A 17403-nucleotide genomic window follows, 5' to 3' on the forward strand; every position below is an offset into this window, starting at 1 on the left:
TTGAAATGGGATGGTCATATGTCAAAATCACTTTGAAAAATGAGGTGACAGTAAATCCTGCAGATATCTGATGTCACAAAAACATCATGTTGGAGAGTAGAAATCAAAAGACAAAAGCATAGGTTGATATGACATATTGTTCAATAATGGTAATAATGCTGGCATGTGACACTTTCAACAGCACTGTTACCCCTCTTCAAAAAATAACAGAGAAAATTTTCTGAACATTTTAACTTCCTCAACGTGTAAATAAAGTTGAAAAGAAAAGATTCTGTATTTCTAATTTTAGTAAGAAATTTAGAGCCGAGTAATACGTTAATAAGGTCACAGAAATTGACTTGATCTATAAAAGTAGAAACAAATTTCTGAATATGTTAGAATATTTAAGTCAAGTTTATTGAGGTGTAACTCATATGTGTTAAAATTTATCTTTTAAAAAATATGCAGTTCAATGATCTTTGACCAATATTTACCACAATCAAAACACAGAACATTTCTATTATCCCACACGTTGTATTATTCAATGAATACCCTGTTCTACCCCTGCTCTGGGCAACAACTGATCTGTGTTCTGTTTGTAGAGTTTCCTACCACTTAGGTTTTTTTCAGAAGATCACATATATGAAAGCATACTGAATGTAGCTTTCTGTGTTTGTTTTTGTTTATCTTAGCATGATGTTGTTGAGCTCTGTCATGCCATGTTGTAACATGTATTAATAGGTTTTTATCTCATTGCTGATTTACTAATCAGGTATTCCATCAGGTGGATATGCCAAAATTTATGCACCCACTGACAAAAATTGGGGTTATTATGAGTACAGTTTCTGTGAATAATTGCTTACAGATCTTTGTCTAGACACATAGCTATACTCTTCTTTGGTAAATACCTAAGACTGGGATTGTTTTGGTAAATAGGAGTGAAATTGGTGTGTTTTTCAGTTTGGGGTTACTATGAAAGAAGTTGTTCTAAAAATTTGCTTACAGATTTTTGACCGGACATATATTTTTATTTCTATTTGATAAATATTTAGGATTGGAAATATCTAGGTAAGTAAAGTTTTAATTTATAAGAAACTATTAAAGGTTTGCAAAGTTTAGTTGCTCTGTGTTCCCGCTGGCACTTTTTTTTGTTGTTTTTGTTATTTTAGTAGTTGTTCAGCATTTAATACTACACATTTCCCCAATTTAGATTTGTCCTAAAATTTCTGACAGATTATATTTTCATATTTATCAGTTCAAAACATTTTCTAATTTCCCTAGTGATTTTTTTGACCAATAAGTTACTTACGAATTTGTTGTTTAATTTCCAAATATGATACCCAAAGAGCATACTTAGTATATTTTTAAATCTTTTAAATTTATTGATATTTGCTTTATGGTTCAGAATATGGTCTATATTGGTATTTGATCAACATGTACTTCAAATAATGTGTCTTCTGATGTTATTAAATAGTGTTCAACAAAGGTCATTTATGTCCAATTGGTAACAGTGGTATATATCTTTATCTTTACTGCCTTCCCCCCCATTTCATATCAATTACTCAGAAAAGAGTGTGCCCATCAACTATAATTGTGGATTTTTCTGTTTCTCCTTTCAGTTTTTGCCTTCTAGGTTTTTAAGTTAGCAGTTACATACACATTTAGGGTCATTATATCTATTTGATGGATTGATGTTTTTATCAGTATGCAATATGCCTGATTGCCATTGATAGTATGTTTTCTAAAATCTACTTTGTTGGATATTAAAAAAGGAATTCCATGTTTCTTGTATTTGGTATTAGCATGCATAGCTCTCTTGATCCATTTAACCATTCTATATATTTATGTTTAAAATGAATTTCCAACAGGTTTTTTATATATACAGTATACACATATATACATATATATCTATATATCTATATATCCACTATGACAATTTCTGTGTTTCAACTGAATGTAAATGCATCTAAAGTAATTATTAAAATCTTCAAGTTTAAATCTCTTATCTTCCAGATTGGTTTTCATTTGTTCTCTCTGTCTCTCTTTGGTCTCTTCAAGACAACAATTTGGAATAATTTAATCGTTTTTTATTATTCAATTTTATCTCCATTATTTTATTTTATTTTTTTTAGTAATTGCTCTAAGATTTACTCTCTATATCTTTAACTTATCACAGTCTAAAATCAAATAATAATACTCTACTTCACATACGTTCTAGGAATCCTACAACAGTTTTCTGCCACTCCCTTTCTCCATATTGTAAACTCGTCAATACATTGTTACTAGTTTGCTTTAAAAAGTCAATTATTACTTAGTGTTTTTAAAACTAAGAAAATAAACTTCTTTTATACTTACCTGCACTTTTATAATTTCAAATGCCCTCAAATCCTTTGTGGAAATTCACATTTCCAATTGCTATCATATTCCTTCATTTAATCATTTATTGTAGTTTTTATTTGTTATCAGCAACATCTCTTGGCTTTTTAATATAAGAATATCTTTTTGTTTTGGTCCTCAGTTTTGAAAGATTTTTATTTTGCTGAGTACAAAACTCCATGTTGATAGAAGTGGAAGGAGAATCATGTAGGATAAGATGACCAGAGAAGCCTGCTAGTAAGCACACTGTGGAGAAATAAAAAGGGCGAACAAAAGTAATAGGATTTGTCAATTAAAACACCATTCATGTTCCACAGGACATTGGCTCCGTATTCTTTAGAATTAAGGAGAAAATATAGATACAGCTATAGATAGTAGCCATAGCTTTTTTTTTGCAAGAAGATTGGTAGGAAAATTAGGAAAGAGAATAATAGATAGGACAGGATAGGATAGGATTTAAACACGCACACACAAAACAAGGGCTAGTTGATAGAGCAAGTTTCAGAATCAAGCAGAGAGAGTTGAATTTTGCAGTATTCGTTTTCTTTTGCTGTGCAACAAATTCTCACAGATAGAGCAAGCAAAAAAAATCAATTCCCATTTATTAGCTCACCCTTCTATAAGTCAGAAGTCTGGAACAAGGTGGCGGGGCTCCTTGCTCAGAGTATCACAAAGCTAAAATCGAGACTTCAGCTGGACTGACTTCTTACCTTCAGGACGTAGGGGACAATCAGTCTACAAGCCCATGCTTGTTCTTGGCTGAATTCAGTTCCTTTCAGGTGATGTTCTCATTTCCTTGTTGGTGTTAACCAGGGCCTGGTTCAGTCTCCAAGAGGGCACTCCACTTCTGGCCATGTGTCCTCCTCTATCTTTGAGCAAACAGTGATGCTCTGAATCTCCGAAATGCTCTTTTGCAACCATCTGGAGGAACCTCTCTGCTCTTAAAAGAGTTACGTGATGAGGTCAGCCCCACAAGGATAATTTTAACGTCAACTGATTAACACTTAAGACTTTTAATTAGATCAGCAAAATCTCTTCACAGAGATACCTAGATTTGTATTTGATTGAATAACTTAGAGAAATTGTGTACACACAAGGGACCAGGAATCCTAGGATTTCAGGGGAAGGTGTATTAGAACTCTGCCTACTACCCAGTACAAAATGACTTGACCTAGTTAAAAATAGAGAAAAGTGGCCAGGTGCAGTAGCTTACACCTGTAATCCCAGCACTTTTGGGACGCCAAGGCACGTGGATCATAAGGTCAGGAGTTCAAGACCAGCCTGGCCAAAATGGTGAAACCCTGTCTCTACTAAAAATACAAAACTTAGCTGGACATGGTGGCAGGCACCTGTAATCTCAGCTACTCAGGAGGCTGAGGCAGGGAATTGCTTGAACTTGGGAGGTGGAGGTTTCAGTGAGCCAAGATCGTGCCACTGCACTCCAGCCTGGGCAACAGAGTGAGACTCCGATTCATTGAAAAAAAAAAAAAATCGAGAGAGAAATGTATTTCTTTCTCTATTTTAATTGAGATAAGATATGTGATATTTTATTGTATAAAGAATAATGAAACATTAAGAATACTTTTATGAAGAAAAGGAGGAAAGTTGAGAAATAAAAACTACATGGAAAAATTATCAACTGAATATTAGAAAGGCAGGAGTAAAACTGATATTTTGAGGACTATGCAATAGAATAATCAACGTAAGTTAGCGTAGGAATCCATACTTCTCTAAAGACCTTTTGGAATCTGGCAAGAATGTAGCTACGAAGAAATTACTGTTACAATGGAGAACATTCAAGCAATTAAGAGATCCTTCGCTGTTAGAGAAGTTACAGTGAATGGCTGAATGTGTAGTTTAGAGTGATAAGTTGGTCAAGAGAAGACAAAAAAGCTCTGAGGTACTGGAAATTGTAGTGTTTAAAATAGGAAATATTATAAGTCATAATGAGGAGAAAAATAGAAAGTGGTACATGATAAAAAGCTAGAATGCTGCTCTTGAATTTAGATCTAGAATCAAAACATTAAAAATACATTTTTTCATCAAATGACACAAGTTGATAGTAATGACAAAACGTGATTATATGTTGATGTGTGGCTAGAGTAGAGATAAAGAACATTACTTAATAGGGTACATAATACATAATATAACATAATAATGTACATGACTAAAACATTCTGAAGCCAGATATTTTAGTCAGGGTTCTCTGGAGGTACAGAGCTAATAGGAGATATATGTGTATATATATATATATAAAATTAACTCACACAATCACAGGATCCCACAGTAGGCCACCTGAAAGCTGAGGAGCAAGGAGAGACAGTCTCAGTCTCAAAACTGAAGAACTTGGAGTCCGATGTTTAAGGGCAGGAAGCATCCAGCATGGGAGAAAGATGTAGGCTGGGAGGCTAGGCCAGTCTCGTCTTTTTATGTTTTTCTGCCGGCTTTGTATTCTAGCTGTGCTGGCAGCTGATTAGACAGTGCCCACCCAGTTTAAGGGTGGGTCTGCTTTCCCCAGCCCACTGATTCAAATGTTATCTCTTTTGGCAACACCCTTGCAGACACACTCAGGATCAATACTCTGCATCCTTCAATCAATCAAGTTGACACTCAGTATTAACCATTACCACAGGATAATAACTTTGATTTTTTACATTTTTAATGTGCTTTTGTTTTAGTCTTTATCCTACTTATTATATATGCACATGCAAGGCCGGAAGAGTCAAGTAGTTTTTTCTTATAACAAAATAGAGAATTTATTATACCCTCTCTGTCAAATTTGCCTGACTATAGAGGCAACTATTTTCAACTTTTAAGCTGATGTTTTAAAGATTTGCTTACATATTTCAAATATCAGAATTATATACTTATGTCTTGACTTTCTGTTCAATTTTAGATATTCTCTAATTGTTTTCTCCTATGAAGAAATGAGGTTTAGCAATCTTTTAAACTCAGCCCTTACCACAATTGTGTATCTATTTTCTTTCTTTCTCTCTCTCTCTCTGCATCTCTTTCGCTTTCTCTTTCTCTCTCTCTTTCTCACAAACACACACACAATCTTCCCCCATGTTATCAGTATAATTATCTCATAAGTTTGATTCTATCAGTGTTTACACAATTACATGTATGTAAATACTAGTCTAAGCTATTTTGTATACTAAAAGTATTTTTCCTTCTTAATCAAATTTTTCACCCTCGAGTTGAAAATTACCTTATTTTTACATGCTTTTTTTTATGTACTTCACACTAATTCAAATCCAAGCTCTTCACCAATTGTCTAAATTTCCTTTTAAGATGTAACATTTAAAGGATAAAATTTACCTTTTGAAGACATCAATTCTGAGGACTTTGGCATCATTCTGGACTGATTTTCCTTATGCCTGCTATACATCTGTCTTCATGGAATTTTCATGTTACCATGACCCAAAAGATGCCCTTTACTTTTTCCTATATTTTCTGTATTTCCTGCCTCCACCTTTGTTGGCACATAACCTTATTTTAATGAAGCTCATTTAGAGTAGTTTCTTGATAAAAGTACCTGGTAGATTATTTGCAAACATTGGACATCTCTACCGTAAGATTTATGGTTTGGCTGAGTATCAAGCCCTAGGTCTCATAATTTTCTCTTAAAATCTTGTAGACAATGCTTCATTGTCTGTAGCTCCCAGTGTTGTTCTTAAGCAGCCTGAGGCCTAACTCCTGAGACTTTTCATGTGATTCATTTTTTCCCTCCCTGGAAATCATAAAATCTTATATTTGCCCCCAGTGTTCTAAAATTTCATGTCGATGTACCTTGGTATGGGTCCATTTTTAAGTCTATTTTGCTGAGTGCAGAGTGGGGCTTTGACTCTCACGACCCTGGTCCTTCAATTGTAAGAAATATTCTCAGTTATTTAATTGATAGTTTTCTCTCCTCAGTTTTTATTATTCTCTCTCTTTCTGGCACTTCTGTTACTTGGATGCTATACTTCTTTTACTTTTCCTTTTTTTAAATACACTTTTTACTTAATTTTCCTTTCTTTTTAAATTTTATATTTCTCTGCTTTTAGGGAGATTTCCTCAACTTTATATTTGGATATTGCAAGGGAATTTTTTTAAATTTTGCTGAATTCTCTAAGCATATCCACAAAATGCTTTTATAATGTAGTGTCTCAATTTCCAAAATTTCTTATTTTTTCTCTGTTTATTTTGATCCTTATGTTTTTTAACTTGGAAGTCCACAGGTGGCTGGTGATCCTTGAGGGTCTGCTAATATTTAAAAGTAGGACACTGAAAAGCTGACTTAGAGCATTGAGCCCCCAAGTGGAACTTGAAACTGTAATCTTCACTATAGGTTTTGTCCCTTTCTTAAAAAACAAAAAAAAGCATTTTTTTTTTTTTCTTGGCTAAGTCGATTCTCTGTATAATGATTTTCAGCAGCCTAGAGATTATAATCTTGGCTGCTGTCATTCTGGAAGATATGTTGGGGAGAGAGCTACAGGATCAATATTCAGTATTGTAAATGTTTGTTTAATTATCCTATGTTCAACAGAATACCCGACCTTTAAATGTCCCCTAGTCCAGAAACCTTCCATCTTGCCCACCTCCGTTCATTTTTTTTGGTACAAAATAAATCCTATGGAGACATACAATGATTGAGAAGAACTGAGGTTCTAATTTCTTCTTTGTTCTTTTTTAAATTGCTTTTTTACTTATTGATTTTATTGAGGAATAGTAGGCATGCAATAAATCCCTTCTATTGAAAGCGTACAACCCAATGAATTTTGATAGTTGTATTAGCACATAACCACACAACCACGATCAATATATAAAATATATCCATCACTCACAAAATATTTCTCACATCTTTTGCAGTCAATTCTTCCTTCAGTCCTTACCCCAGGCAACTACTATAGTTGATTTTGCAATTGATATAAATGGAATACAGCTTGTAATCTTTTGTGTCTTGCTTCTCTCAGAATAATGATTTTGAGACTTATCTATGTTGTTGTATTCACAATGATTTGCTTCTTTTAATGCTGAGCAGTAGTCTATGGTCTAAATGAACTTCCTTTATTTTATTCATTTTACTATGAATGGACCCTTGAGCTTTTTCTAATTTTTGACCATTTTGAATCAAGCTGTTCTGAACATTTAGGTATAAATCTTTATGTGGACATAGCTTTGTTTCCAAGGCATAAACACTAAGGTGTAAGATTACATTTCTAAGAAACTATCAGTTTTTCAAAGTCATTGGATCATTTTATAGGTACTTCACATCCTTGTCAACACTTGTTACTATCCATGTTTATAATTTTAGCCATTCTAATGGGTATATGGTTTTAACTGTTGCTTAACATTTTAAACGACTCATCCTTGTTTTAATCCACCTTGCCCTCATTTCCAACAGAAAACTGGCACTACAAATTTATATTTTTTAAAGGGTATTCTGTAGTATAGATAGGGTTGTTTCTTGGCTTTTTTTTTTTTTTTTTTTTTTTTTTTTTTTTTGCAATGGGTTAAGAATTCAATTTTCAGCATGGGGAGAAATGACAGATACAGGTGAGGGGACGGAAGGCAGCAAACCACACTGCCATGTGTGTACCTATGCAACAATCTTGCATGTTCTTCACAGGTACCCCAAAACCTAAAATGCAATAAATAAAAAAAAAATAAAAAAAATAAAAAAATTAAAAAATAAAAAAATAATAAAAAAAAGAATTCAATTTTCCCAGATGGCCAAATCAATTTCTGTCTATTCATGTCCTTTCTGTCTTCCAAAGTGCAGTTGTTGTTATATCTACTCTACTTATCTTTGTCCTTGTATGTGTTCATATTCAAAAGTCCCTCAATCTTACTGGGATTTTTGGAGGAAATATAAGAAACAGGTTGTATTTAATATATCATCTTCATCCCTCTGGTATTTAACAGGTTTATTTAACATTTAAAATTGTTGTCAGAGCACAGACAAGGTTACAAGTAAAACAATTAATTAGATGTTAAGATACATACTATGAAAATAATGAGAGAAATGATGGTGTATGATACATAAGTGTAGATTCAAAAAGGCATATATATTAAAAAAGGAGTTATTTTGAAAAATTATTCTTATGTTGGTGTGATAGTTTGACAGGGCCTTGTGGAAAAATAAGGGGTTAACATATCCTGTTTTTCAGAGATCATGGGGAAGTAGTAGGAGAATAAATTTACTAGAGAGAGATAGAGAAAACATGAAGTAACTACCTCACTAAAATAGAAGAAGGACTCATTTACATTGAGGCATTTTGATTGTGTTTTAAGCACTGAGTGCTTTGTTACACTAACAGCTCCTCAAGGTGTCATATTTGATCTGAAATATACTTTCAGATATTTTGGGGGATCCCATTCAAATTTTTCATGGGATAGAAAAATAAATTTAAATAATCTGCATGACCTTTTTCACTATTCCGTGTTTTCAACAGAAAGCCTGAAAACACCTAAATAAGCTATGGTTTTTATTTACACCCCTTTCCAAACATCAGTCTTTTACAAATAATCTATTTATTCATTTAAAAATATATTATGAGTGCCCTCTATGTGCCAGGGATGTTTTAAATTTCAACTTCAAGCTTCTCATAAACTATTTTAATATTCTTAACCATTTTACCAGAATTTAAAATTTTGCTATCTTAAATATTTTAGTTATTACACTGTTTATAACAAATATACTCTTTTATAAGCTAAATTTGTAATCAAAGGAATCAGAAGACTGCTGCTAAAATTTAATGATTTTTCTTGTTAATCTCCTCTAATATCTCTCATAAAAGATTCTTCCTCTGTTCAGAAATCCTCACCACTTACAATTCTTATTTTCATTGTAAGAAAAAAAAATTCTCAGCTTTTACCTGCAATTAACTGTTCAATTTACTGCAATCTGACTTCCCCAGCTTTCCACTGAAACTCCTCTTAACATCATTAACAGCTACCATTTTGCCAAATGCTAAGTATTTACTCTGTCTCTATCTGCAAAGTTTCAGCATCCTTTCACAAAGCAGATCCTGTGTCTTTTCTGAAATACGTCTCTCTGTTGGCTTCCATGATGCCAGTATCTTCTATTTTTTTCTTTCCTCCCTGGTTACTCCTGTTCCTCACTTTTGCCTCCTTGAATGAGTGACATCAAAGATGTTCATTTTATTATCACATTATTGTTTGATGTGTCACATTATTTGTCAGTGTGTTGCCACACTGGAATTTAAGTGTTAGAGGAACCATATTTTCTTATATGATAGAAATATTAATGAAAAAAATCAATTGCTTCAACATACAGTTCAATTAAAGGAAGAGCTATATTCCATTGTGAAACGAAAATGACAAATAATACTTTTTTTCTACAACATAATCTCCTCTAAAGAGTTTTGACACATAATTCTGAGTTATTATTTATCTAGAGCAGTATAATCAGAATAAAGATATCCTAGAAAAAAATGTAATAGAGAAAAGTTTAAAAGTATCAGGATTGTTTAACCTCGAATAAATATTTAGGATGGGCGTAATAAATCTATTAGATTACTCCAAAAGTTCTTATGTGAAAGCTGAGATAGATAAAGTCAGTGTACATACAAAGATAATAAATAATCTTTTTATAGGAGATAATATTCTGACTTGGGAGGGGTGCTGATTATCAGAGCTCTTTCTAATTCTCGAAGAGCTTACTGCTTAGCTCATAGCATTATAGTCACATTTAGAATAAATTGTCTAGTCTGCAAACTTAATAATGCAGCATAAATGATGGCCTTTGGAAGGTCAGTTTAAGCTACCCATGTTTGAGAATGGCTATTTGAAGAAAAATATCAATATATCAAGGAAGCAGAAATATAAAATATGTTACAATTTTCTGATAGTTGAACTTGCTGTTAATGTTTAGTCCTTCATATATTTTTACATACCTATGACAAGAAATTAAGTTAGACAAGCCTAAATTACTCATTACGTTTTACATTTGATATGTGGAAAAACCCATGGCAATTATGAAGTAACGTTATATAGAAAGGGTTAAATTTTAAGCTATTTATGTACAAGATTAATTCTCACCAGGTATTTACTGATGTAAAGATAGGATGATATAGCTTAATCTCACATTCAGTTATACTGTGTCACAAACTAGAAAGACTGAAGTGCTTCGGGTAGCCACGTCTTATAATCGTCCCCAAAAGAAGTACTATAGATAAACCAAGCCAAGATTTTAAAATATGCACTTGATAAACAGCCTAGCATTCACTTTTATCTGTTTTATCAAAGTGGATGTTTTAATAAGGGGGGGAAACCCTAGTTTCTTTTTTTAACCAATGTCCAAATGCAACTTGAAGAAGTTGGTAGGAACATTTTAAAGTTATTTTTTTAGAATCTTTTACAAAATGTTTAGAGTGGCAAGATGCAGTCCGTATATCCAATAAGAATTTTTAACTACTGGTAAACAATATATAATGCGTGTTTTTAATGGGTTTAAATGTATTTTCCAGCTTTTAAACAATTAAAATGTTAAACATTATAATTAAGCATTAAACATTAAAACAATTAAACATTACAATTTAAATGATAATCATATTTATGTAGAACTAGATATAAAAAATAATCGAGTGATGAGAAATACAATAAATCAAACCATCAAATTGACATTGTATAATGTAAAGAGTTGGGTGAGACAAAGCAGTGTCTTCTTTGGGAGAAGTTGTGAGTGGAGCAGTTAAGACATGTGGTCTTACCTAGACAATAGGTCAAATAAACTGGCTACAGTCTTTTGTTTGTAAAAAATAATGACATACATTAGCAGTAGACCAGCATTAAGAGTTTCCTGTTTTTCTTTCAAACTGTTGACTGTTAAAAACACATCTGTAACATAGCTTGCTATTACTGCATTCACTTGTCCATTGAATTTAATACATTAAATTTTCTCAGTTTTGAATAAAGGTGAAAAACTCTAACATTTTATTTCATAAAATGATTCTGGGATTAATACATATATTTCATTGTTGGTTCTTCCCTTAGTCCTTGCAGCTATTAGATTTATTTATCAGTAGTCTCTTCCATAATAGAGACTATCCTGCAACTTGAAGATTATTTACTTAATAAAATTCACATTGCTACTCACCAGATACTAAAACTAGGTAAGCATGCACTGAGCCACCCAGCACCCAGATGAGTTAAATTCATGTTGCACTATTACTAAAGATTAAAGCGCAGTTTTTTTAGTGATCTATAAAATTCTATATTTGAGAGCATTTCTGAAATACCATACCAAGGCTTGAAATATTTCCATACTAAAGCATCTATTTCTACCCGAGAACAAAATGATTAACATGTTACATAAAAATAAAGAGGTAGCAACAGAAGTTTATAATACAGACAGTGCCTGAAAATTTATTCTTTTTTAGATCAAATTAAGTGGTGAGCTCTTATATACAATTCTTTTTCTTGATTCACTGTAAGACCAAAAGAAAAATCTAACTCAACTTAAAGCTACTTATTTATAGCAAGTATCATATCTATTAAAGTGCTATTCTGAGTTTCATATAGACCCATTATCTATGTCCTATAACATGACAAATTAATATAAACATATCTCCCATCTGCAGTCCAAGTGTACAAAGATTATCCACCTGATCACAGCTGGAGTAGAGGCAACCATTATATAATGATTTAGCTGCAAAGCTAGCCAAAGGCATTTTTAAGACCACAACTAGTCAAATGCTCCTGTAAACTTTTAGAAAAATAAGAATGTTGAAATTATTAATTAAAAATGAAAATCTCAAGCTTATATGTTTACATATAGTTTGAAATAATTTTATTCTCTAAATAGTTTATGCATCTGTAATAAAATGACTTTCATTTTGTTTAAAATGTTTTTGTTTTATTTAACAAATATTCAGGGATTTTTTTTAGGTGATGAAACGTATAATCTTTCTGGATATTAATTTTGAGAAATACCCTATTTGTTAGCCAGTTTTATGATCTTGAAGAAAGTATTTTACCTTAGGATGTGATAGATGGGAACATTACTTGTCCTATCCACTAAATGAAGAGACTGGACAGATGATTTCTAAGTCCTTCCAAATATTACATCAGCTTGAATTCACAAAATGCATATAACATTTAATTTAAAAAAAAAAACAGTAGTGTTTGCTAGAAGAAACTACAAACCGAGTGATGATTATGTTTCAGTTTAACAAGGACTATTCAAGGAGGCAGAAATAGAAAGAAGAGTGGAATGGAGGAGATGCTGATTAAAAAAAAGAGACATCACTTCATCACTCTTTCAAAACCGAACCCCTCCACCACCAAAAACATCCTGAAGACTGGAATTGAACATCTAAACATAAACTAAAAACAACAGCATAAGCAACAGAAGATAATATGCTTTCAATTTCAGAAAAATTGATTATTTACAGAAAAGTCAATATACTCCCTAGAATAGCTGTATAAATAATTTACCATTTTAAATATAATGGATTGTAGTCTCTAGAGTGTTTGTAAATACAGCTATCCCTCATTATATGTCAACCTAAAGTGCAGAAAACTCAACTTTAAAAAAACTAAAGAAAGAAACTGATGTGTTTTCAATCAAGAGAAATCATGAAATTAAGAATTTTCAAAGATGTAGTACATTATATGCTAGTGCATAGTACTCTTTAGTGAAATAGTAAAATATTCTAAGCCCAGTGCATAATAGAGTAGTATCTGTAATAGAGGATTGAGAGAGAGAAAGAGAGCTTCTTAAGATCAAGTAATATCCAGTGATGGATAACATGCCTGTGATCCCAGGGATGGACAATTGAAATGCCAGTGTTAGAAAAGATGGTATGTGTTTTTAAGGAATGCTTTTAAGTGTGGCAATTTTAGCAAAGAAAAAATTGAGCTATTACTGTAAGACTACATATAGTAGGATGAGAATTATTATAGTATCATAAAATATTTAACTTTTTCATTATATTTTTCAAATGGCTTTGAGAAGCGTAATTTGTTTTTTTCTATGTTTGAGTAGTTAGTCTTCTCTATAAAAATAATTATAGCTTTAACAAGTTTGTTGGACTAAACATACAAAAACACTGCAAAATCTGCATGAAAACTAGTCTAAGTCAAAATTCTCTTAGAAATAAATTGGTTGTTTCCATGTGGAGAATTCCAGGAATTGTACAGATTCTATACTTTTGACTGAAAGACTTTAGAGTAATACATATTAAAGATCTCCTCATGAAGAAGTAATATCTACAGTTTCACCAGAGTTCTCAATTTAGTTTGATTCTCACCCTCTACACCTCGCTGCCCTCCTACTACCAATCCCCCAACCAAAGATGGATATTAGGAGGCCATGACAAGTGACATAATTTGCAAACAGGCACAAGTGTTTCAGTGTGACCTAACTAAAGTATTTTTCCTGATAAACTACTTGGTATTGGGGGAAGGTGACTTGTGAATTACTGGTCAGTGGAAGGCTTTCTGTTCATGTAGATTTAACATAGCTCACTACTGTGTTAGCTTTTGCATTATTGTCTCCAAAATATGACAAAAGCATTTAGAGGAGCCCCCACCTTCAACCAATTTTCAGTGTAGCCTCCATTTTCCAAGCTTCCCTTGACTTTACCTATTAAAATAAGCACTCACATATCTTAAAAAACCATTTTCCCTGAGGTTGCACTATGATGATCAACAGAAATTTCTTTGCCAGGAAAGATAATTTTATCATTTTATTTTGAGTCATTCTGCCTAAAGTGAAAATTACATTGAGCAAAAAATTCTACTGAAATTGTATATTTTACATTGTTATGACAAAAACTTAAAATATTTCACATAAAATTTTAGTGAATTGCTTCAAAACAAATGTCATTAGACCTTTTTCTCACTTTCAGTTTTAAATAGACAGATGATTTTCTATGTAATGTTTTAATATTTAAGCTATGATGTTTACATACATCACTAATCAAATACCCATCAAGTACTTACTGGTTCTTTGAGGAGAAAAAAAAAAAAGAGTACTTAGTGTTCTTTCTTTTAAGCAGTAAAGTTAAATATAGCCCCAACAGAAAGCCTGAAAACACCTCACATAAGCTATGGTTTTTATTTACACCCCTTTCCAAAGAACAGCAAAACATCAGTCTTTTACAAATAATCTATTTTTTCATTTAAAAATATATTCTGAGTGCCCTCTATGTGCCAGGGATGTTTTAAATTTCAACTTCAAGCTTCTCATAAACTATTTTAATATTCTTAACCATTTTACCAGAATTTAAAATTTTGCTACGGTAAATATTTTAGTTATTACACTGTTTATAACAAATATACTCTTTTATAAGCTAAATTTGTAATCAAAAGAATCAGAAGACTCTGATTGCTGCTAAAATTTAATGATTTTTCTTGTTAATCTCCTCTAATATCTCTCATAAAAGATTCTTCCTCTGTTCAGAAATCCTCACCATGTACAATTCTTATTTTCATTGTAAGAAAAAAAATTCTCAGCTTTTACCTCCAATTAACTGTTCAACTTACTGCAATCTCACCTCCCCAGCTTTCCACTGAAACTCCTCTTAACGTCATCAACAGCTACCATTTTGCCAAATGCTAAGGATTTACTCTGTTTCTATCTGCAAAGTTTCAGCAGCCTTTCACAAAGCAGATCCTGTTTTTTCTGAAATACGTCTCTCTGTTGGCTTCCATGATGCCAGTATCTTCTATTTTTTTCTTTCCTCCCTAGTTACTTCTGCCCCTCACTTTTGCCTCTCCTCTTCTTCTCCCTATAATCTAAATGTTAGAGTACCTTAGAGCCAAGTGCCAGGCCCCCTCCTCTTTTCTGGCTATGCCGTTTCCTGGATGATCTCATCTAGTACGTTGGCCAAAATAACACTTTATCAGTGAATTTCATTCCTGTTGGATCTATGGCCTTCTTTTATATAAAATATTTTATAACACTGCCCTCTTTACTGTCCCCAAATAAATTTCACAAATACTGTAAATGACTTAGAGGTATGATTAGAAAAAAAGTCAATACAGCAGCCTAACTCAAAGACAAAGAAGAAAGGAAATTAATCTACAACAAATAATTTAACATGTAAATTTTTAGAAATGTCTTTATTAGCAGACATTTGTAGGTCATGTTTGTACCTATTTATAATGAATTTGTAAGTGAGACAATCAAAAGTTATTATATGCAAGAAGCAAACAAATATAAAAAAAGTATAGAGAGATAGAAATGGTCTGGAGAATAAAATGTAGTCTAGAATGTTGTAATATGTACAATTCATTTGTATATGGTAAGAAAATAACTACAATGGGAATAGGAAAAGTGGCCAAGGTAAATTTTGGACTGTTGAAGTGAAACCAATAAAAATTTGATGTTCTGTGAAGGAAGTTTTTTCTAAGTACACTACTAAAATAATTCTTACGTTATTGCATGGTATGAAGTCGTGATAAAGTATCTCAAAATCTCAAACGTATTTTCTCTCTTAAAATTCCACCACCAATGGAAGCCTACATTTAGGCCCTAGTGCTTAAGGCATGACTCTACTTCAATAGGCAGCAGGGACTCGCGTATAGATAGAAAGAGAGGCAGCGATATAAGATGCTGTAGAGAAGTTGTGTAACACCTCTGGGGGCAGAATGAGACCAGCACTGAGAAACAACAGGCAGCACCTAAACAAATATAACCTTTCCATGTCATTTTCACCGTAGTTATTTCTTATCTTGGCAGTGATGTATCTTTTTTTAAGTTTTATTAATGAAATTTCTTAATACATGTGCACTATTTTAATTAACATTAGGTTCTGAGTCTGTTGCAAGGGGTTTTGTCTGTTGTATCAGGGCTACATTACAGCACTAAAACTCTTGATTTTTAATAGCTGCATTACAGCACTGAAACTCTTTAACACTAAATATATGGTTGGAAATACAATAATACATCAAGTATGAGACAAATAAACAGAGTATACAATTTATTTCATTATTTTAAGATAATATATTTGCTTCCTTCTTAACTATCTTTTCGTAAGTTCTTGAGCTTCTTATGTATCTGCTTGTTGAATAAAATAGAATTATCATGCAATTAATTACTGCCAATTTATCTTTATAAGGTATTCAGCTGGGGAGAACATTGAAAAGTTGTGTAGGACATGGGACAATAATTTGTTTTTCCAAACTGTCATACACCACTCCTGATCATCTAGCGTTCCCAGCTACTGATAGCCAAATGTCAATAGAACCTCTGAAATCACTGTCACGTCTAAGTAATATACACATGAAATTTCCAGACATCCCAGGATGGCAATGCAGTCTTTACTGTGAACCACACATCTCCATGTGGACAATTTTGTGCCCAAACCAGACTTAGATCCAGCTACCTACTTGACAAATACCTAGGTGTTTTCTTTGGTACCTTCCTTTCCATACTGCCTACATCTAATCTGCAACATATCGTATTCACTTTATTTCCAACAGATATTTCAAATACATTCAATTCTTTCTATTTCCACCATCACTTCTCCAGTCCAAGTCTTGATTAGTTCTCCCTTCCACCAATGTGGTAGTCTACTAATTGTTTCTTACTATTCTATCATTGTTCTGATTTCAAATACAACCGACAGTATAAACATTTTAAGATATGCATCAGATCACACCACTCCTTCACGTAAAATCCTTCAATGAATTCCTAATGTTCTAGATTAAATTTCAAGTTTTCCTATGGTTTGCAAGGCTTTTGATGACTCCTTCCTATTTCCTTAACCTCACCATATGAATTGTTCCTTTGCTCATTCTGTTTCAGGTACACCGATTCACCCATTTTATTTTTTCATGCAAACTGTTTTTGCACCAGGATATAATTATTATTTTCTTTTCCAAGAATGCCTGCTATGACAGTTTCTATTTGGTGTGCTCATTTTAATTCTACAGGTCTCAGTCCAAATGTTACCTTCTCTGACAGGCTTTCTCTAATCATACCATCTAGTTGAATTCTCTTATTTGTAATTTTTCTTTCCAAGTGTTTATTATATTGTCATTATGTGTATACTCTTGTGTTTCCATGCTTTTTATTTTTCTTTCATACCA

The 17403-nt window shown here is 32.5% G+C and overlaps 1 long non-coding RNA gene across 1 annotated transcript in view; it reads right to left on the reverse strand.

Moving 5' to 3' along the window:
* Window positions 1-2387: 2387 nt before the first annotated feature.
* The window catches only part of LOC141581191 (uncharacterized), a 60047-nt gene continuing 45031 nt past the window's right edge, over window positions 2388-17403 (reverse strand). The window contains exon 3 of the long non-coding RNA XR_012513720.1: window positions 2388-2601. This is a non-coding gene — a long non-coding RNA (uncharacterized LOC141581191). The remainder of the gene's footprint in view (window positions 2602-17403) is intronic.

This window comes from Saimiri boliviensis, chromosome 14, assembly GCF_048565385.1.
Source record: "Saimiri boliviensis isolate mSaiBol1 chromosome 14, mSaiBol1.pri, whole genome shotgun sequence".
Classification (NCBI taxonomy): Eukaryota; Metazoa; Chordata; class Mammalia; order Primates; family Cebidae; genus Saimiri; species Saimiri boliviensis.